At 45.4% G+C, this 21,651-nt stretch overlaps 1 protein-coding gene across 5 annotated transcripts in view; it reads right to left on the bottom strand.

The window, feature by feature from the left end:
- The window catches only part of GNG7 (G protein subunit gamma 7), a 73,005-nt gene that overhangs the window by 27,813 nt on the left and 23,541 nt on the right, over window positions 1-21,651 (bottom strand). Inside the window, exon 1 of one of the 5 annotated variants that reach the window (XR_003994746.1) lies at window positions 5,154-5,337. The exons of the other annotated variants lie outside the window; for them this stretch is intronic. The gene's annotated coding sequence lies outside the window, so the exon portion shown is untranslated. Of the gene's footprint in view, window positions 1-5,153; window positions 5,338-21,651 lie in introns of those variants that run through there. 5 annotated transcript variants of the gene reach the window in all.

Here is a 21,651-nt window from a genome sequence, read left to right as displayed (position 1 = left end):
AAGTACGTCAATGGGCTGCATCACTGCAGAGGCTCCAGGGTCAGGGAACTCTCCTACAGCATCTCCCTGCCAACGCAGTGAGCGCTGCGTACCGCTCCCCTCTGCAGCGCTGCGGGCTCAGCCAGAGGAGGGGGAGGAACACAAACCACCAAGACATCGCTTTTCACTCTAGTAAAAGGACAAAGCTGAGTCAGACGCTCACTCACAGGCAGCTCTTTGTAAAGTGTGGAGGTAACACGGCAAAGCCTGGAGCTGTCCCATGGCAGGGCTGGGAGGAGGCAACATGCCTCCAGGTTGTTCCTGGCCAGGGGGACCAAGGATGTCCCTGCAAGAGCTTGAAATGGGGATGCAACTAGTCTCATCTCATCTCTCTCAAAGATACGTCGGAAGAGGTTGTCCTGATGCCACAACTCTCCTGCTCTTGCTCAGGCACCATAAAAAACCCCACAATTAAAAATCAGAATAAGCCAGAAAAAGCACAATGACAGGAGCCACGTTTATGCTGCAACACCAGACTTTCATGCAATTGCATTTTAATACAGGACCATTAACTACACGTTTTGGGCTTGTTTTGCAACTGGCTCCTGACTATCTACAGAGCTTAATTTAGATGTATGCAAAGAGATAGGTCTTAACTAAACAAGAAGTGCAGTTTCTAGCAGCTCTGTTCTGCTATGAGAGCTAATTGTCAATTCCTCAAATTCCAAGTAGTTAAAAACTGGGCTTCATTCTTACTTCCCACTGTTTAATGTGTTCCAAGTCTGGCACTAATCTAGCTATATCCAAAAGGACCCAGACCTAAAGCTTATTGCACTATGGCTCTTTTCTGAGCAGGTTTTCAAGTCGATGCAGCAGGTTAGTGTGGGGCACACCAGCAGAGAAAGCCTTTCTAAAGCATAAACTGTCAGCTAACTCCATCAGCACCATGCACAAGGGGAACACAACTCAACCTGCGTGCAGACACTAAAAGCCTGATGTTATCACCAAGAGATTCGATATGTATCAGGCTCATCCTGGAAAAGCTAAGAGAAAGCCCTGCAGATTCCTCAGTTCTTGTTCCACCGCACACAACATTTTCAAAGGACTTCCAAAAGCAAAAAAAGCAGGAATTAAGAAACATGATGCACAGGCCCATGCTGCCTCATCAGTGGCAGGCAAAGGTTATTTCCTAGCAGCTAGCTGAAGTGAAAGTCCTCGTGCTACACAGGAGCCTCAAATGACTCCTGCTATTTGCCTGAAGTTGCACATTCACACTAAGACTGATTAGATAGTGCTGCATCTACTTGGAGTCTCCTATACCAAAAATAAAAGGAAAAAAAGCAGGATTTAGCATTATGTGATAAATGCCTATCTGGGTTCGGTGGGGTGGCCACAAGCTGCTTTGCTATCAGTTGCTACTATGGCTAAAAAAAAAGCCTGTTGGGACACTTGGCACTGCAAACTTTCTCCTACTCTGCAGCAAGCTTGGTTTTGGCTGTAGTGTCCCACACATGAGCTCCTGGCTTGCTTCTGAGCCAAAAAAGAGGGAATAAAAAGACAGTTGGAGCAGGCTGGAGACTGGTGAAGTTACTTATCCTGAAGACCATCAGGGGTTAAGGCAGCACATCTACAGCTCAAGCACTTTATTCAGCAAAGCTTTAAAGTAACTCGAAGTGGTCTAGCAGTAAGATCCACAGTTACTGCCAGCTTGCACGCCCAGAGCTAGTATGTCAGGCTTAGACCTGGCAACTTCATGCGTCTGACAGCAGCAGATCTGCTGCTTGCAAACAGCCCTTAGCCTGCACTGGGAACACTCTGAGTTCATGTACAGATCTTAAAGAGGGACTCGTGACGCATGCCTCTGCGGTCAGAAGTACATATGAACCAGCCCAGCTGCAGTATGACCAGTCTGGTCACAGGACAACAAAGGCAGTAACTACAGGACAACAGGGAGCACTGGCAGAAGAAGCAGCAAGCAGAAAGAACACTCATTAAAGCACTCAGAATCATGACACATGTCATGCTGCCACCCACACTGCAGGGAAACAAAAGAAAACAAACTATTAGTGAAAAAGAACAGCTGAAACTCTAGTGACCCCACCACAGCTTGCAGGGGACAGAGGAGCTGCGCTGTACTCAATGTGCCAACTGCTGGCCAGGCACCTCCAGCTCCTCCACATCTACCGGTTTAATCTCCAAACCTTTGGTGTCTCACACCCACACTCTGCTCTAAATGCCCTTTGTCCTACAGATCGCTCTACTGTCGAGTCCTGTGAGCACACACACACATGTGCACACACGTCCTTTGAAGATAAACACTGCTTACACCCAGTGAATCAGTTTAAGTCAGCCCAGCTCTGAGCACTACGGTGGAACAGGCTCATTTCTGTTAATGTCAGAGTAGGAGTCTGCAGCTCTTCAGTGCCAGCTCCAGCGCTGAAGGATGCAGTGTGGTAGCGTTGCCTTGAGGAATTAAGTAAGATCAGTCCCAAATTTAGGGATTGGCTAAATATTCTGCTAATGTGTTCCTAAATGCAGTTTGTTAAAAATAAAAAGGTTTATTTTCATGTGGCATACAGCACATTGCATCATCTGGCATGTGTGGCGAGACAGATGGTAGGAATAAGACAGAGCCTTCCCTTCAAAGCATTTGCTACCATGTTAGGAGTGTCTTCAAATGACTGTTTTATAAGTTTTCCAGGGGCTGTTTAAGGCAAGAGAAATTGAGAAGTAGAAGATCAGTGCTCCATTAACTAACATTTTAAAGGAGCTGACAGCACTAAAACCAGGCAAACTGTAACAAGAAATCCACTACAAGTGTTTTTGAACGCTACAAGTGGGTTTTTTTTTTTTTTAATATTCGACAACTTGTGAAGCAATTGGTGACACTTAGGACGGGACAGCAGGTTCCCAGCTTTGCAGGAATCCTGTAACTCTCCTATTCCCCTCCAGTCACCTACTTCGTCAACATCAGCCCTAACTGCTCCCCCAAGTCAGCGCATCAGAGTAAGCACCACATTAAAAGCCACTTTGATCCAATGTTGCATGCTTGTAACATCAAATCCCTTGGTCCTCAAAGAACATCACTGAAAATCAGCATATCACCACCTCATTCCCACCAGTATCACATGAAGATTTGGCTGCCAACCTAAAACTGTTGGCAATTTTACGGCAATAGTAAGATGACAAAATGCCTGCTCAAATCCATGAGCAATGGACAAGTCAGTGACATTTGGCTCGGAATTACAAGTAGAGAAACTGCAACACACCAATGTGGCAAAGACAACCAGCTTTTAGCTGATACTCTCCTGGAGTAAATAAACCCAAGCCAGTAGACCTATAGAAACTGAGGAAGTGCATTTGAAGGCAACATCATCCCAAAGTTAAAAGCAATAAACAGCTCCATGTGAGCCTCTTGGTTCCTGTATAGCCTTAGAGCTTCAGATAAAGTGTCTGAGATAATAAAGCTCCACCACTGAGGCCACAGAAGCAAGGTAGAGCTCAGGTGCCATACAGCTTCCTGCTAGGGTTTTGGCTTGCTACAGTCCATAAAAGCCATCGGAGCATCCTGCTGAGCCATCCCCACCGCTTAGGGGACGGCCTGTGATGATACAGCTGCCTCTTGCACTGCTCTGGCCATACACTGGCAGCATTAAGGCAATAAAAGGCCATGTGATGCATTGTCCTTCTAACAGGTTCCTCTCCAAATGAACAAAAGCCTCAAAGTGCCAGGTCTGCATCATCAGACCGCAGCAAAGCCAGTTCTCCATGTACTGAATGCAAGAACTAGAGTTCCTTGAAGGTGTCTGGGAAGTGCTGGAGGAGTGGAGACTGGTTAAACTGCTTTAACCCACTGCTGCAGTATCTCTGCAGCAGACACTGCTTTTTAAGGGTTTAAATCTGAGGTACAGCAGCTGTCCAAATCTATTTGCAAGTTTATTGTAAGCAAGTCCAGCTTCTCAGGGCTCTGCTTTAAGCAAGATGTGGCAAATTACGCTACAAGTTCTGTGCCAAAACAAGATAAACTAATTCTCTACTGAAGTTCTGCAGAACTATCCTAAACTCCTGGAAGAGCAGCCTGGGGCACCACAGGCAGAGAAATGAGTGAGCTGCAGGGTGCAACAGCCTTCACTGGTACTCACACTTCCAGCCATAAGCAGATGGTGGGGGGGGGGTGTCTTCCCTCTTCCTTCAGGAAGGAATTCAGGACTCGGTGCTCAGAGCACAAGTGGGCCTCCACATTTGTCCTGCAATACCCTTGTGCATGTGCCCACACTTGGGTAAGCCTGTGGATGCGCTGCTGGTAGTCTTCTCCAGTAAGGCTTGGCTCTAAAAGCTTGGGACCAGTATTAAGTGAAGGGCTATCATAAAAGTAGAACTTAAATTAACCTCTGATGTAGCTTTGCATGGGAAAAGCTACATGCTGTATTAGTTTATACACAGCACCCAGGATACTGAGAGAGTCCAGCAAACCCATGGATGTCTGGAAGAGACCAGTGGTTCATGCTCAACTTCCATCCACTCTGCCTAGGAGCTGGGTTGCAGCTCAGCAGCTATTTCCATCTTCTGTCAAGCTGTCCAGGTACACCAGTCGATGTCAATTCAAAAGCACTGCTGCACTTGAGCAAGTTACTCATGGGTGAACCAAAAACGAGTCACAGCTCAAGGCATCTCAGACCATTAGGCAGACTGAAGTTATGGATGGGTTAAGACTAGAGGAAATGTGGAATAATTTAACATGCTCCAGAAGTGTCCAAACCTTGAGCTGGAGAGCTCAAAGGACAGATGTTTATTCCCCCTTTTTAATTTCTGTTTAAGTCACAAGTGCCTACAAATATTTATCTACAGAAGTCATAGCACTAATCCTATCTCCTTCCTAGCTTTTAAGTTTAGTGATCAAAGTTCTACAACTTCTTGAAGACTGTATTTCAATTTCAGTTAGGGATCTCTTCTAAAGAATAATAACAAAAAAACATTTTTTCAGAGGGGAAATTAAGTTAAAATGGTTATGTTCTAGTGAAAATTAAAAGTAACATCAAAGTGAAAAATCAGGCAGCTTAATTTCACACCATCTATTCCTAAAAAGGATGACTGCAGGCAATCCCCTTTCAACAAATGCCAGAATTAGGACTTCGCTTTTCAAGAAAAGCATTTCCAAGCACTGCCTCACCTACCTTCACACCCACAGATACCCCCAGCCTCACATCAGAGCATGAGTTTGCGTGGAAACTCCTCTACCTGGTCCCCAATCCTCTTCAAAAATGATTTCAAGAGCAACAAGCAAATCTCTCCTCTGTTCCCACCTGGAGGCACAAGCAAAAGGGAGACAAACGAGACACTTGCTCAGAAGGTTACCCTAGGAAAGGGCTTTGCTTTGTTTTCCCTGCCCCTCTATCCTTAGCTGGGTAACACACAGCTTTCCAGTGCTGGCTTGATCAGAGTTAACATGCTAAGTTGCATTTCACTGTTAACTATGACAAGTGACCTCTGAAATTTCACCTCATAACTAAATGAGGTTAAAATCCGGTACACAGTGTGGTAAACATTTCTGAGCTATTATTAGCCAAAGGAAAGAGTGTGACTGAGCTCTTTCAGCAGCCAACACAGGCTGTTTCCCCCGTCCTGCTGCCAGGGACACGTGATACCTTTGCTAGGGCTGCACCAGGACAGGCCACTGCTGTAATGGAGTGGATTAAAATCCAGCGCCGCGAGTCAGACAAGCATGTGCAGGATGTCTTCAACAACAAACCACCCTGGGTGCGTGCAAAGGGATGGTTCAACCATCAAACCCAAGGCATTAGAGGTGCACCGGGGGCACACTGCTCCTAGAGTTCAGGGAAAACTGAGAAGCTGCAGAGTTTTCCAATCTATTTATCAGAGATGCTCGTTTTCCCTCCTCTGCATCCAAGGAATGGATGAGATAAATGAGATTTCTTCAGAAGCAAAAGGCATATCTGCCCCACATGAGGGCAGCAATTAGGACATGATTAGAAATGCCTTCCAATATGACCATTCTCTCCTTCCCCCTGCCCCTCTCCCCAGTGCACACTGATCCTGGGGAGTTGTTTGTCTCCACTCTCCATTTGTCATCCTCACTCAAAGAGCACATGAGTCAGACTGTGCACCACAGATGCTGCTGATAAAAGCACACTCCATTTGGGAATATTAGCAACCCTGCGGAACAAAGACAGCTAAAAAATAAATCCCCATCCACTGACTCCAAATAACTATGCCAGTAAGTGCCTAGTAAATGTCACTGGCTTTACACTTTGTATAAACATCAGTCTTTGGATGACCCAGATTAACCCCTCGACTCGTGCAAGATCAGAAGCACACACCTTATAAAAGGAAGCAACCAGCTTCCACCTTGAGCATGGAACAACCATCGCCTGTCCCAGGGCTGCTCACTGTAGTTGTGTCCCAACAAATACCACAAAGAGGAAAAAGGAGATACATAACTTACTTTCACACAGCAATCTTACATAGGCCAAATTTTTGCTGTGTATAACTTTCCAGAGCAGCAAATACTCCCATGGACCAGGCACACACAAGGCAGCTCAAGCCTTGGCCAGGTGGAAGCTTGACCCCAGACACGAGCAGTTTTGCTGTGGAAAAGGTATCTGATGAGTTTAAGTAAAACAGCACCGACTGTGGGTGCTCTTGCCATTGGTTCTTTACTGTGAGGGTGGTGAGGCACTGGAACAGGTTGCCCAAAGAAGTGGTGAATGTTCCATCCCTGGCAGTGTTCAAGGTCAGGTTGGACAGAGCCTTGGGTGACATGGTCTAGCGTGAGGTGTCCCTGCAGGGGGTTGGAACTGGATGAGCTTTAAAGCCCCCTTCCAACCCAAACCAGGCTGTGGTTGTTGTGCCCCTTTCCTGCAGCAGCATTAGATCTCATCCAGCAGACAGCTTGCTGTCTGCACTCCCTTGTCACGATACTTTGCCAGAGAAAGATCTGATCTCAGATGCAGTCAACGCAGCTGCAATACTGATATTAGCAGTAGCAGCTGCAGCTCCCCTTGCTTGAGGAGATGCTGTAGTAGAGCACATGGGGAAGGAAGTGGTAGCTAGGAGCACAAGTGGGTAAATGAAAATTTGCAATTCACTGCTTTTCCATGGCACTGGTCCTTCTAGACCCTTGCAATGGTTTCTCATTTATATTGGCCTCTTCAGCACACTCAGACCTCCAGCACAGGTTAATATTCCAGAAGAGTGTTGTCCAACTGTTAGCACACAATGAGTGCTGTGTAACTACTTTCTTGTGTTGGAAGGAACAGATGAGATACAGTGGTGATAGGGGATGACCCTCAAATCATTTCAAGTTCTGGAGCTTTAGAAATCATAAAACCAGTAGCTATGGCCCAAGTGGACTGCCGGTTTCTTGCACATTTTCCTTCCTCTCCTCCTGGCTGCTATCCAGGATGAGCAGCTTTGCACAGTGGATCTTTAGGCTGATGCAGCCTGAGCACTATAGAAGCTGTATGGGTAGAGGCTGACCATTTCTGTCGTAAACCTCTCCCTTCCTTCATTGAAGTTCACAGCTTCAAAACACACTACATCCAAATTAATCTGAATCTGGAAGATGAGCAGAGGAGCTCTTGATCTTTAATCTGTGCCATTTGTAGAGTTTGTGCTGTTCTAATTGTAGGATTCTGAAGAACCACTTTGTGAGTGCTACAAAGGGCAATTCGGTATAAGCAGAACAGGCTGATGCTGGAGGAGCAGCTTGTTCCACAGAGGCCTGTGCTGTGTGCCAAGAGCAGAGGACTCCTGCTTCTGGTCAGGACAGGCTGCACTGCAGTTGGCTTTGTGCTCTAAAATAGACAAGTTGTACGCTTCAGTCTGGGTCACTGTGGGGTTTTTCTTTTGTTTGGGGTATTTTGTGTGTGTGTGATTTTTGTGGGCTTTTTTGTTTGTTTGGGTTGGTTTTTTTGTTTGGTTTTTTTTTTTTTAGCTAATAGGATAGTTCTCCAGTTGTGCCTGAAAGGAGCATTAAGATCTGCCTGGAGCTGTGGTGAGACCATGACAGCGCAGTCAAGGCCCATGAAGGTTTATCAGCACTGAAGCTGATGGCTTCTTAATCGTACATAGCTTCATTTAGTGGGATTAATTACATGCAGTGAGGTGTTTCCTTTTATCTAGTTTAATTCTGTTATGGTAAACTGATTCCAAGCCATAGAATCATAGAATAGATAGGGTTGGAAAGGACCTTAAGCCACGGGCAGGGACACCTTCCACTAGAGCAGGTTGCTCCAAGCCCCTGTGTCCAACCTGGCCTCGAACACTGCCAGGGATGGGGCAGCCACAGCTTCTCTGGGCACCCTGTGCCAGCGCCTCAGCACCCTCACAGGGAAGAGCTTCTGCCTCAGAGCTCATCTCAATCTCCCCTCTGGCAGGTTAAAGCCATTCCCCTTGTCCTGTCCCTCCAGGCCCTTGTCCAAAGCCCCTCTCCAGGTTTCCTGTAGCCCCTTTAGGCACTGGAGCTGCTCTAAGGTCTCCCCTTCAGGAGCCTTCTCTTCTCCAGGCTGCCCCAGCCCAGCTCTCTCAGCCTGGCTCCAGAGCAGCTCCAGCCTTCACAGCATCTCCATGGCATCCTCTTGACTTGCCCTAACAGCTCCACATCCCTCCTGTGTTGGAGGCCTCGGAGTTGAATGCAGGACTCCAGATAGGCTCTCATGAAAGCAGAGTATAGGAGGAGAATCCCCTTCCTTGACCTGCTGGCCACGTTCCTTTTGATGCAGCCCAGGACGCGGGTGGTTTCTGGGCTCAAGCGCACACTGCAGGGTCATGGTGAGCTTCTCGTCAGTCAACACCCCCAAGACCTCCTCCTCAGGGCTGCTCTCAAAAGGAAAGAACAGTTCTAAACACTTTGCTAATCAACAAAAACTAGCCAGCGAATCTCTTGAGTTTGCCATACAATCTTTCTCCACCAGTATCTAACCCAAAATATTTTTCCTACAGATACTCAATCAGTGTCCAGGACTTGAAGTCAATTTGCACTTGCTCAATCTTCTGCAGCTCCGCGTCAGTGGAGGTGGACACAGCACGCAGCCAGATGCAAGCACAGCTAGATGTCAGGCAAATAGTGCTGCCATAGACAGAAAACAGAATACAGTATGTTCTAAAGCGGAATGTCAGGTACACCCAGATTACCGGCATAAGGACCTGTGCTGCGTCCAGACATCCTTTACACAAGCAGCAACCTTGGGCTCTGTGCAGCCACCACATGAATCTTTGTAACAACTAGCAAAACACAAACAGTGTCCTGGCAAAAGGTATTAAAAGCTTATCTTTTAGACATAACATGATTAACTGTTATTAAGATTTAGGTATACTGGAAAGAGAATGATGGATAAAATAGACAGAAACTAGCCTTTACATGACTTTAAGACTTACACATACAGAAGAGGATGGAAACATCTTGCTTTAGAGATCTATAATAGCTCACCTCTGGAAGAGGCTGTCATATTTCAGGAAGCACCAAATGTTTGATCAGAAACTGAATCGGATTGGTTTTGTGCTGTTTCCTGCACCCTGCCAGGACCGGGTCAGGCAGGAGTATTACATTACCTTGACAAACAGCAACCCCATCAACTGCATATAACAAGATGCATGAGGAAGAGTCCATCAAGGTAGAAAATGGGTGGTATTACAGATGTTCAGGCAGGTTGTGGTACATGCAAGCAAATCAAAGCACAAGACAGCTATACTCAGAGGTAATCTCTTCTGCTATGCCCAGAAGTATCCAGAGCTAACTTCCACTGCAAAAAGAGATATTTGTAAGACATCACAGATCTGCACACTTCAGTAGATGCCTGGAAACCATGGTTTCAGTTTGGGGATCTTAACTGAATATTAGGAACAAGCACAGTGCCTAGCTACTGAGACTAAGGTGCACTGGTACACAATTGTTCATGCCACTTAGACTTTGGCTCATTGTATTGCCAAGAGAAGGGTGGCTTGTTATTTCCCCTGGGCACAGCCTAACTGAACAGCTACTGCGTGACAAATGGCCCTGTGGTCACCCAGATAAACAAGAGAAGCTCCTGTGGTCATCAGTGTGCACTGCTATCGCTGTCAGAGCGCTGGGCTACAGTTCTGTGGCTTTTATTTGGGGAAAAACAGCACTATTTGGGAATCAGCATCAGCCACAAGGCAGATTCGAAACCAGCAGGTACAGCAAATAAAATATTAATCAAAACGAAGGTTAGTGCATTGCAGGTCTGCATGCATTAACCTTCTTGTCGCCTCTCCAGGTTTGTCGCCTCCCCAGGTCTATTACAGCCCTCCTAAAGCAAGATAAACTAAGCATGTCCACCAACTTGAGCAGAATAAACTCACCATCAGCACAGCCATGTGGTTAGTCTTCGCTATACTGTAACTTTGTCTTGTAGGGACAAAATATAATCTGTTGGACTTGCTTCGTACATGAAGGATAGCTTCTGTCTACCCTCCAGCTATTTTCACCCATTGATGAATGCAAACAACTTAATTAAAAGCACTGGAATTTACCTTTCACATTTTAAAGAAGGCAAAACTAGGAATGTAGCCTGCTTGAGTCATACAGCAGGCTACTGTGGTACTTCTGTGCCTGATTATATCAGACACCCTTTCTTGCACAACAGCTTCACATCTTGAGAATTTAAGTCTTGCTGATAGATCCCACCACCTGCTGCCACCTCTTTAAACAAATTTGCAGTTAAAGAAGAAGTCTTTAAATCAGCCACTTGGAAAAGCATGCAGAGCCAAGACCTTACAAAAGTGTTAGAGGTAGGCTCTTAATGGCAAACTAATTATGAATTTATCCTAATAGCACACTAAACCAAACAACTTCTTTTGCAAAGACGAAGGGCCCCAGGCCTGCTGACCTTACAGCAACACACAAATACTTTTGTATATTCTGGCAACAAAATAAGTCTCTTTAAAATACCAGATATTTCTGGACAACAGAGCTCCCCATCTAATTTTATGGCCTTGCTAACAACGTGGGAAACTCATTATGAGAAACAAGTGACGTGCTGCTTGCCACCTCCCCCCTATCCCAACAAACCCCTCTTAAGCTACTTCCCAACTGCTTCTGTCCTCGTTCCCACAGTGTCATACTGTGTCTCATTTCAGCCAACCATAAAGCATGAACAGGACAGAGGGCAAAGCCAGCAAACCCAAAATGTAACTTGCAGATGTAGCAGCTCGTAGACCAAACACAGCAAAGAGCAGTTTGCACAGGCTCTTTAAATCATTACATCCCTGTTTCTTGTGAAATGACCTGCAGACATTGTGACAATTTGAAGAGCACCTAAGCTGAACCATACAGTTTCTAAAAAGCTGCTCTGAATTTTTCATACATCAGAACATAAATTTATCAGCTCCAGAAGAGGAAAAGGTTGCCTAAGATGCAACCAATTCATAAGCTTTCCACCTGAAATTACCCATATAAACAGCCCAAATATGAAAAACACATGAAGGCAAAACACAAGTATTAAGCTGTAGAATGCAGCTGCTCACTCACATTCCCCTTCAGAGAGTGCAAGCAGGATTTGAGCACTCAGCCTGCGCTGCGCACCTATTCAGACCCCAGTTCCAGATACCATGAGCTTAGGGCTCCACGTCAGGGCAGTAAGAGCAACACACAACCACAGTAAAAAGGTATTTCTCAGGCCCTTCCTGGAACTCCCTCAAACTGAACTGCCTGTTGATTTAGCCAGGCACCAATCCAGGCAGTACTGGCACTGAACCAAGCTTCAGCAGCAGTTGCAGTTCTGAATACTCTTTTTCCTCTCTTTCTGCTTGGAACCATGTAAATAGCATTTCTGTTTGCCATTAATCCATCCGTGCTTGCAATTCCCAGAGTTACCACTGCTGGGAACAGACTTGGGCGTCTTCAGAAGCCCAGGGCTTCCCTGCCACATAGACCTGCAGCCCTGCAGAATGCAAACAGCCCTCCAGTGCAGAGAACAGCAGTGGTGGGACTGGCAGGACAACCAGCAGAGCAAAGGCATGGTGGTTATGGTGGGGAACACAGAGGAAACTGCTAGAGAAATCAGGAGCAAGATGCCAATGTCTGGATGTGGATAATCCTTCCACAAACACAACTTTGTGACATAGGTTTGTAAGCTAACGACTCTGAAGAAATTCCATGGGCTTTTCCAGGAAGCCTCTGCAAACCAGAGATGCTGAGCGATAGGAATTTCACATGGGATTTCAGCCAGAGGAACAAAGTGATCTATTCACTACTCAAATTCTATAGTGGGCACAGAAATTACTGAAAACATTAAGGAATATTGTTGTTCTAACTCAAATTTATGCTTTACTGATCATTTTCATTGCCAGGTGAAGTATTAAGGCAAAGCACACTTAGAACAATGGCATCTATACCCCTATTAATTTCAGTATAATATTAAGAAGGAGCAACGGTATGAAGGAGCCAAATTATTGGTCTCTGGACATCTGAGACTGGAGAAAGCCCTGACAGCAACAGAAAGAAAGGGGTGAGGATTAACAGAAACCATTAGCTGCACATCACCTACAACCCACATTAATTCTGCTATTTGTTAGAGGGAGAAAAAATAAAGCAGTTGGATATTACAAGAGAGAAATCAAACTGCAGAAATCCAGCCGTGTTTTCTGAAGTGCAAGTTTCAAACCTATGAAAAGGATGCGGGAACAGCCTCCAGGCAAAAGCTGTTGAAAGAAACAGGGTGTTTAGACTACGGTGCAGAACACTGCATACCTGGAAGGAAACCCACTACTACCACCAGGCTCCATCAAAACCAAGCAAGTTAAATTCGGCTTTGATTAAGCAAAACTGACAGCCAAGGAACTGCATTCTGGAACAGCTTCATGCAAACTGTTGCGGCATATTCACAGGCATCCTAAAAACAAGCAGGATTTGGTCTTTGAAGCACAGATAGCAGAGGCTCCAGGTGGCACAGCCAGAGCCGGGATGGTTGCCATCATGTACCAACCAGGCACTACCCACAGGCAGGTTTTCGGGTGCTCAGGCCACATGGGCTAGTGACACATGAGAAGCATTAGTAACACAACTGAGTACTGATTGAGTCATCCAACCACAGGAAACTCACCGGAGATCACCACATCTTCTCCCCCTCCCATCATGGGAATGGAAAGGGAGATGTCAAGGAGGGCCAAGGCAGACAGACGACCTCCCAAGCTGGGTAACTGTGCAAGATGATTCACACAGCCCCAGCTGTGTGAACGGCCTGTAAGCACATCACTGCTCTTCCCCATCCAACAGCAAATACTGGACCAAAGCCATTTTATTTCTCTCAGGGAGACTCCCAGCGTTGTTTTGGCACAAAGACAACAGAGCAGCAGTTCCCATTCTCCAGCTATGGCAGTTCAATCCAACTCAACTCGAGCTCTGAGCTCACCTCCCATCCTGATGCCTTTCAGGGTCCCTTGAGGGACCATGCCTACCCTTTTTGCCCAAGCTCTCCAAAATCAACTGCACTTAAACTGAACTTGTTTGGCTTGTAAACCCTATTTCAAGCCATTCTTCCCCAGTAATGCATTTCCCAGGTGTGATGCTCAAATGGCAACCAGCATGAAACATGTTGCTGTGAAATCCAGCACATGACCGTGGGAAAGGAGAGGTCATTTCCCCAAAGCTACTGAAAACAAGAAGCGTCGACTCATTTGAAGAACATCCATACCAAGACAGACCAAAGGAGGCATCAGATCTAAGAGCAATGGGAAGACAAGAGATACCACCAGCAAAAATAAGTATACTTTGTGTATCCCCATGTGATGCATGCAGCTACTCCCCCACTAAGTGCAGCATTTTAGTCATACCCATCTCCAGTATTTCACATCCCTTCAAGCTATCATAAAGCAGATTTTGGGTGTTAATTGCACTCTCACACCCTTGTGCTTATTCAAGCTAACCATGGGACATGAAGGTAGATAGCCCTTATTGTTGTCTTGGACATATCTCTGAACCTGAACCCCCACATAAGTTCTCCCCTCTCCTTTTTCCACTATTCAGCAGCTTTGAGAAAGTGGGAAAAGCAGGTGCAATTAACAGGAGTAATGTACTGGGTGCTCCCAGGGTGCACCCTCTCCATCTTTCTGGCCTCCCAGAGGTTCTGTGACCATCCCCATTGAAAGGCTGCAAACACCACTTCAGGGTAGCCAAAAATTCATGGCCCTATATAAAGGCCCCCAGCTCCCAAGGTATGAACTATCTGCGTAAATGGAGGGACTACAGCACGTCAAGGTGACCCTGAGCAGCAAAGGAGACAGGTACACAAACAGGCTCCTCTCAGTAAAGCTGTGCAGCGTGACATGGCTGGAGGGCAGCCAGGAGCAGAGAAGCCAGGAATGTATTTGGAGAAGACCTCCACTGCTGATAAGTTTGCTGCAAATAATGTTTTAGGGGCGAGTTGTGATTGTGACAGAGATACCAAAGGGTTCTTTGGTATTGGTCTATAAAGCAAATCTGTGCTGCTGAACCTAGACATCCAGCTAAGCTCTGAGGTTTTGAGGCAAAGATGTTTAACGTGAAGTCTCTTCTAGTCTGTCCTCTGTATAGAGAGTACATGGAAAACTGACAAAAGGCGTGTTCAGATTGCCAGATTTTAGCATGATACAAATTTCACACTGAAAGTGTCAAGAGGTACAAGGAAAGGAAAATACTGATGAAAAACACTAAACCAGGTTACAATCACATCTCAACACCTCAACACAATCACACCTTTAGTCTCTTAGGAGACTAAAACCTGAACAAAAGAGAGAATCACAACATTGCCCAGATCTTTTTTTGACATATTAAACTGGGATTATTTCAGTTATACTAAATATATATTATAAATATTATATTGCCACAATCTCAAGTTCTCCCTTGCCCATCTGCACACTGCTGATTGTGTCCAATTAAACACACAGAGGAGTTTTGCACATGCTGCAGAAATTCAATACTTAGAAAAGCATTTCGTGTGCATAGGAGGGAAGAAGAGCTGGTTTGTAAGTTCATGTGTAAAAGAGGTGAAGGGACAGCAAAGAACGATCATTTGGTCATCACCAGGAAATTACAGATTGTGAGGAAAAATGTGATAACTCTCAGCTAGGAACATGAGAGAGACCTCCTAAAAAAATAAAAAAATTAAAAAAAAAAACCCCAAAAATCAAGTGTCATTAAGTGATGCTGGATGAGTGTCTAAGAAAATGCTTTGAGCACCTTGCTGAGCTCAATTAGACATGGAGAACTAAGTCCTATCCTGCTTCAAATGCAATTCAACTTTGAGCAGTTGCTGCTGCTGCATTTAGAAGTGTTTATTTAATATATGAGCACTAGAGACGGAGCACAGATTCACCTGTCAGCTTGACTTGTGAGAGCAGCAACCCCAGGAAGGAAGCAGGGCAGCCTGGCTTTGTCCAGTCGCCTTCCAAGATTACAGAGTTCCCAGCACGCTTTCTGAGCAAAGTTTGCCTTAATGCCAGCCTCAGAGAACAGTCATGTCTAGTTCTGCAGCAGCACATGTTATAGTTAGAAAGTGGGTCCTCTAAGTCACTCTTACCCTCTGTTTCAGAGCTACACAGAGTGCAGTGAGAGCCTTTAGACCAAACCACAGTCCTGAAGACTAGCCCAGGTTCCTACGCCAGCTTTGCCACAGCATGGCCTTGGGAAAACAACTGATCTTCTCTTCCCTGCAAGGCCACTGTAAATCTTAACAGAGCACTTAAGACAGACAGAAAACAGCATTTGTCACAGAGGAGATGCTGATAAAGCTGTAAATGTGCTTGCACAACAACCAGCAGCTAACCGAAAGAAATCCTTTGCACAATGCAGAAGTTAACTATTAGTCCTCTATGGATCACCTGTTGCAAAAAGTACTGAAATCATTTCAAACCATTAAAACCCTCACCAAATAGTCTGTAAGATGCATCTATCCATAGTAGGGAGCTAACAAAAACCCCTGCTGAAGACCACCTAAAGGTTTGAATTTTAGCTGATCTCCAAAGTTCACAACCAAGTGTTTGTAGACTGAGTAACCATTTGTGCTGAACACGAGGGTTTACTACAAAAGATGAACAACTTGCACTCTACTCTGACATGCAGCCATGACACAGAAGCCCCAGGCCCTGCATCAGAGCCCTCTCCCCTCCAAACAAGAACACAGGCAGCTCCTTCAGCTGCAGTCAAATCAAACCCTGGGAGCTCCAAACCCAAATTTCTGCCTTCTGAGCTAATCTGCTTTGTTTTCAAAAGGAATCAGGCTTCTTAGGACAGCCCCAAAATACTTCCTATTATTCCTTGTGTCAAAGCATGGCAAGTTTTGGTCATTCCTTACAGAACTGAGCTTCCCAAAGCATGCGTCACCAAAGCTAACCCTACCATGATTAAGAGTATGTCAGGATGAAGGCTGTCATCCTAGCAAACGTTTTGTGCCAGTTAGTTCACCGAAACCAATGAGAAGTGGCACCAAGTGCTGTTCAACACACTAAGGAATCATTTCCTTTTGTTTCAGGAGCTGGCTGCACTAGGATTAAAATTAGCAGGAAGTGCCTTTCACAACTGTTCTGCAGAACTACCCTCTCCTCATCTCCAGTTCCAAAGCTAGATACAAAAGTCCATATATTGTGGATCTTCAGCCATCTCATTGCTCTGCATCAATCACAGTGCACTGGGTGTGACTCTGGCAGAAGCAGAGTCTTCACTGTAGCAAGGAAAGGAAAAGGAGAGAAATTACCAGCAGCACGGACCACTCCTGTTGGCAGAGCTTTGCAGCTGTAGCAATACTTTATAAGGAAATTTCTTGAACAAAACTGCCTATCCTCATGGTACTGAGGCTTTTTTATATTCCCTTGCACATGCTTTACAAAGTTCCTCGTAGCAGGTATCTTGTAGAGAACCAAAGCTGTCGCCAAGCTGGGGACTATCTGTAGAAACACCAAAAGAGATTTGAGATCTGCTATGGAAATAAAGCACCCCTTCAGTTCAGAGCTACTAAAGTCAAGATCAGAAGAAGCAAAGATGAATTCCAGGAGATTCAGGTTTAAGAAGCTCCTAGTACAGATGATAAAATACAGTTTAATCAGACTTTGTCCAACCTTTGGCTATGAACAGTCAGAAACCTGCTAGTTCACTTCCAAATGCTGAGAATCAATTACATATCATCCGACTATGGCAATATTCAAATGGGAGGCTTCCAAAGAAAGTTGTTCTTCATTTGTTTGTACTGTTTCTTCCAGAGCAATGATTTACTGTAACTGTACCTGGCATAGTGCTGGCCTTGTCCTCATGGTTACACAGAAAGTCTATTATTTAGGTCTAGACTTCAGAAAGATGAAGAATTCCAACACCACTGTCTTAGCTCAGCTCCAGCTCAGGCTGGAGGCACTGAGGTCAGAATTACATCAAAGCCATTGAGGCACAGGATGTATTGTCTATGTTATGGGGCTGGTTTGGATTTTTTTTGCCAGACAAAGATATAGCTGCCAGTAATAAATCAAGCTGAGGAAAGCAATAGGTAGGAAGCAGAGGTGCTGTTCTGAACCTGAAGCATAGCACTGAAACTAATTGTTGACTCATTTTGCTCTTCCTAGACACTTTTGTACACATGTTTTTCCCTGTGGCATTGTACGGCTGGGAGCAAATGACAATAAAACTGAGTCACCCTAGGCAGAGTTCTAAGGAAGGAACAGCTCATGTATGAGCTCCTCTGTACAGAGAGCAGAGGAGAAACCCAAAGCAGAGGAGACTTCTCCAGTCCAAGCTGCCATCAAACTTAAAAACCAAAAAAGCAACTTTCCTTTCAGATTTTTAACTGAAATAGCTTAGTGTCTATTAAGCAAACTGCAACTGCCTTTAATAAATGGCATTTGGGGATTCCAGATTAATTCCAGTGAACGACAGCAACAAGCAACTGAAATTTGCCAAATATCCATTTTATTTTAGTAAGTATGAACAAGATTTTAAATGCCAGAGGGTGGGGGCTGTATGTACAACTATTAAAGGTGTCTGGCAGCTTAAGTGATCTGGAGACAGTTCTAGGAGTCGAAATTTAAACAAACACTAAGCAAATGAGCTGGTGCAGAGGAGCAGAGGAATGCTGGCCTCAGGGCTGAGGAATGCAAGCCTGTCCAGACAGTGAGAGCAGCTGTACGTGCACCCTGCAGTAGGATGGGAAACTAGCTGGAAGGAGGTAAAAAGTTAGTGCTGTTTAGTCACTTTTACATAAATCTATACTTAGAAAAACTAGCTAAACAAGTAACCTGTTTAATGACAATATACCTATGCAATTCTGTTCTGCAACTGGAAGGCATAAATTCAATGAGATTCACATAAGAGATTAAGGGCTTTCACACTAGAAAGTTAGAAATCAATTCTAGAAACAACTGGCAGTTGGATTATTCACCTAAATCCCCTGCACCTTCTCAGCCATTTGCATTTTTACAGACCAAATTTCCCAGTAGGACAGATCCTTTCCCCATGTTCACACAGGAGGAACTGTTCTTCCAGTTAAGCCCACAACCAGGGCTTCCCATCTCACCAGAAAATAAAACCTTTAGTTTAAAAGGTTTAAAACCTTTAGTTTAAAAAAGCATTATTGCACACCAGTAGAAAAGTGCTTAGGCAGGTCTAAACTTCAAAAGAATTACAAGCCAGACAACCCCTGCTGACCTGCACCACAGATGCCACCGTACCATCTCCCTTAACAGTGATGGGTAATGTCTTGTGTGTCTGTCAGCATCTTACACACCAAACCAAGAGGCAGGTTTACTCAGTCCTGCGTGACTAACTCGGTCAGCTCCCAGGCCAACAGACAACAGCATCAAAGCACCTCTAGGTTGTGCACAATACTGTCAAACAATGAAACCTCGACTCTGCAGCTGGAAGCAAGCAATCATAGAACAGTTTGGGTTGGAAAGGACCTTAAGATCATCTAGTTCCAACCCCTCTGCCATGGGCAGGAATGCCTCACACTAGAGCAGGTTGCTCCAAGCCCTGTGTCCAACCTGGCCTTGAACACTGCCAGGGATGGGGCAGCCACAGCTTCTCTGGGCACCCTGTGCCAGCGCCTCAGCACCCTCACAGGAAAGAACTTCTTCCTCATATCTAACCTGAACTTCCCCTGTTTCAGTTTGAACCCATCACCTCTTGCCCTATCACTACAGTTCCAGATGAAGAGTCCCTCTCCAGCATCATTGTAGGCCTCCTTCAGATATTGGAAGGGTGCTATGAGGTCACCACACAGCCTTCTCTTCTCCGGGCTGAACCATAAGAATACATTCATGTTTACTTAGAGTTTCAGTGTTTCGAAGGCTGACTTAGTTATCCTGGCTGTTTGCCTGTTTGGCAAAGGCCAGGCAGAGCAGCGGCTTGCCGAAACTTCAGGGCAAACTTCCTTCCCAGATCTCCAATGCTCCTCAGCCAGGGCTCTTCCAGAAAGCCTCAATTGTTATCTCAGGCCAAGGAACATGAGAAGAGGAAACCAGGCTCTGTTTACTGCTAACCATTGCGAGGAAAGCCCATGGGGGCTGTCGCTGCTGAAGGTTAACTCGACGCCCAGGTGGAGCATGTGGGAGGGCAGGAAGGACAAAAAGCAGAGCCAGTAAGAACTGACTCAGCAATGCTCACCCCCTCTCATTATCTCAGACCTTAAAGCAAAAATGTTAAAATACACTTTCAAAATGAGAAGGCGAGCAGGAGATGGTTTATATAATGCTGCTGGAAGCAGACAGACATTTTAACTCATGCAAGTAACCAAGAGCACAGATGCACTGGGAAGCTGCAGATGATAGGATCATGAATCAGTAATTGCGGGCTGCAATAAGCCCTTAACATGCAGAGCACATTTCAGGGCTTAATGCAGGAGGAGGCTGAAGGACAGCCAGCCTTCCCATGCAGGAAGGGATGAGATTACAGCCCACACGAGAGGAAGGGAGAGTCCCACCCAGCACTGCAAAGGGCAAAGTCTTACTCCTGGCTGTCAACATGAGCTTGAGCATCCAAACACCACCGTTTTGCAGACACCACAGGGCAAAGTGTGTTATTTCCCCTGAAAACAGCTAAAAAATAACCCTCTAACCCTTTTCTTCCCAGGGATGCACACTTACAGTGCTCAGACACCAAAAAATGCCAGTTGAATCTATGTTTTATCTAATAACACCCATGTAGATGCTTGTATGAACAGTGCTGCAGTGACAGGGACAAGCTACTGGCCGTTGAGTTTTTTATGTGAAAAACATTGGTTCTTTATGCAGCCTGCCTCTTGCTATGGTTCCACATCTGGACAGAGAGCAAAAAGCATTCAGTCTGCACCCATTAGCCATCTTCAAGGGAAAAAACATCACGCAGAGAGCGCTGAAAGCTGGCCAAAAGCCTGGCCACAAGTTTTGTATGAAACAGCACCTTATTTAGATAATTTGAAATATGTTAGAGGGACACTATGGCTGGGAATTTGCATAATGGGCGTCTACATCTTGCTTACCTAACAGGAGAAGAATCCTGTCTGTCAGTAAGTCTAGACTGTGGTGTTGAATCCAGGAGACCAAGGAATCTCCCAGCCAGAAATAACACTCGGCACAGGGCAAGGTGCTGCCATCTGCCGACACCCCGGGCTTTCTGTAGGCACCTCTGGGTTGGGACTGCTCTGCAGTGCTTAGAGCAGCAAGAAAAACCATCTTCCTCCTTGTACAGCCTAAGGTGCTTCTTCCAAGTGCTCCAGTGCCCCACTTCACTGTGCTGGCTGGACTGCACTGTTAGCTGGAGCTGCGATTAAAGCGATGGTTGCATGACAGTCTCCTTTATTCAAATGTAGAGACGTTATTTAATATCAAAGGCCACAGCATAGCAGAGAGAGCTTTCCAGTTTAAAACACTCCACCGGCTTAAGAGGCTTAACAGAGACCTCTGCAGTTCAGACCAGCTCACTGCAGGCAGTTACTCCAGATGTAGTTTTTCCCCACTGAACTGAGCTGTGGTTTAGACGATTTGACACCCAAAAGGCATATTTAGCCACCATTTCTATCTCCAAAAGCCTTCCTGTGACACACAGAGACACACAGAACCCACTGGCTTTGGAGTCACATAGATCTTAACTCTTTGGAGTTGCTGCAGCAACTTCTTCTTCAGCAGAAGAGCAACCGTTTGTCATCTGTCTTCCTGCCCCAAAGCAGCATCAGCCTGACCCAGATCAGATCTTCTCCCCAGCTGCCCAGTGTGGATATCAAACACTTCCTGAAAATGGGGACGATTGAAACATGCACTCAGCCTCCTGCCCCATCAATTTCAATGGGTACACTAATAGAAGCAAGCAACACTCCTTCTCCTCTTTGAAATACAGCACCCTTGATCTAAAGATAATCCATCTCTAGGATGACAAAACTATGTGAGCAAGTTACTCTATTCTCAGCTATGGGCTTGTCATAAGTTCCTTTACCTTGCTGGTATTTCACACATGGGACAGGAAATACAGGATTTCACAAAAGGACTACTGCTGCACAAAGGCACTTTTGAGGCTCCATGGAAAGCACTCATGTCAAGTATTATACTACGAAGATGGACGTGACCAGAGGAAGGGGACACCAACATTCACGTACCGCAGTCCATATCACTGTGAAATCTTCAGCTATTGATTGTTCCAAGCAGCAACAGATACAATTTCTTTAAAGACTACTAAAAGAATTTCTAAGTATTTCATAGAAGCAG

Source organism: Strigops habroptila, chromosome 20 (genome assembly GCF_004027225.2).
Source record: "Strigops habroptila isolate Jane chromosome 20, bStrHab1.2.pri, whole genome shotgun sequence".
NCBI lineage: Eukaryota > Metazoa > Chordata > Aves > Psittaciformes > Psittacidae > Strigops > Strigops habroptila.
Note: the sequence above shows the minus strand (reverse complement) of the source record. Positions and strands in the feature narration are given on the sequence as shown.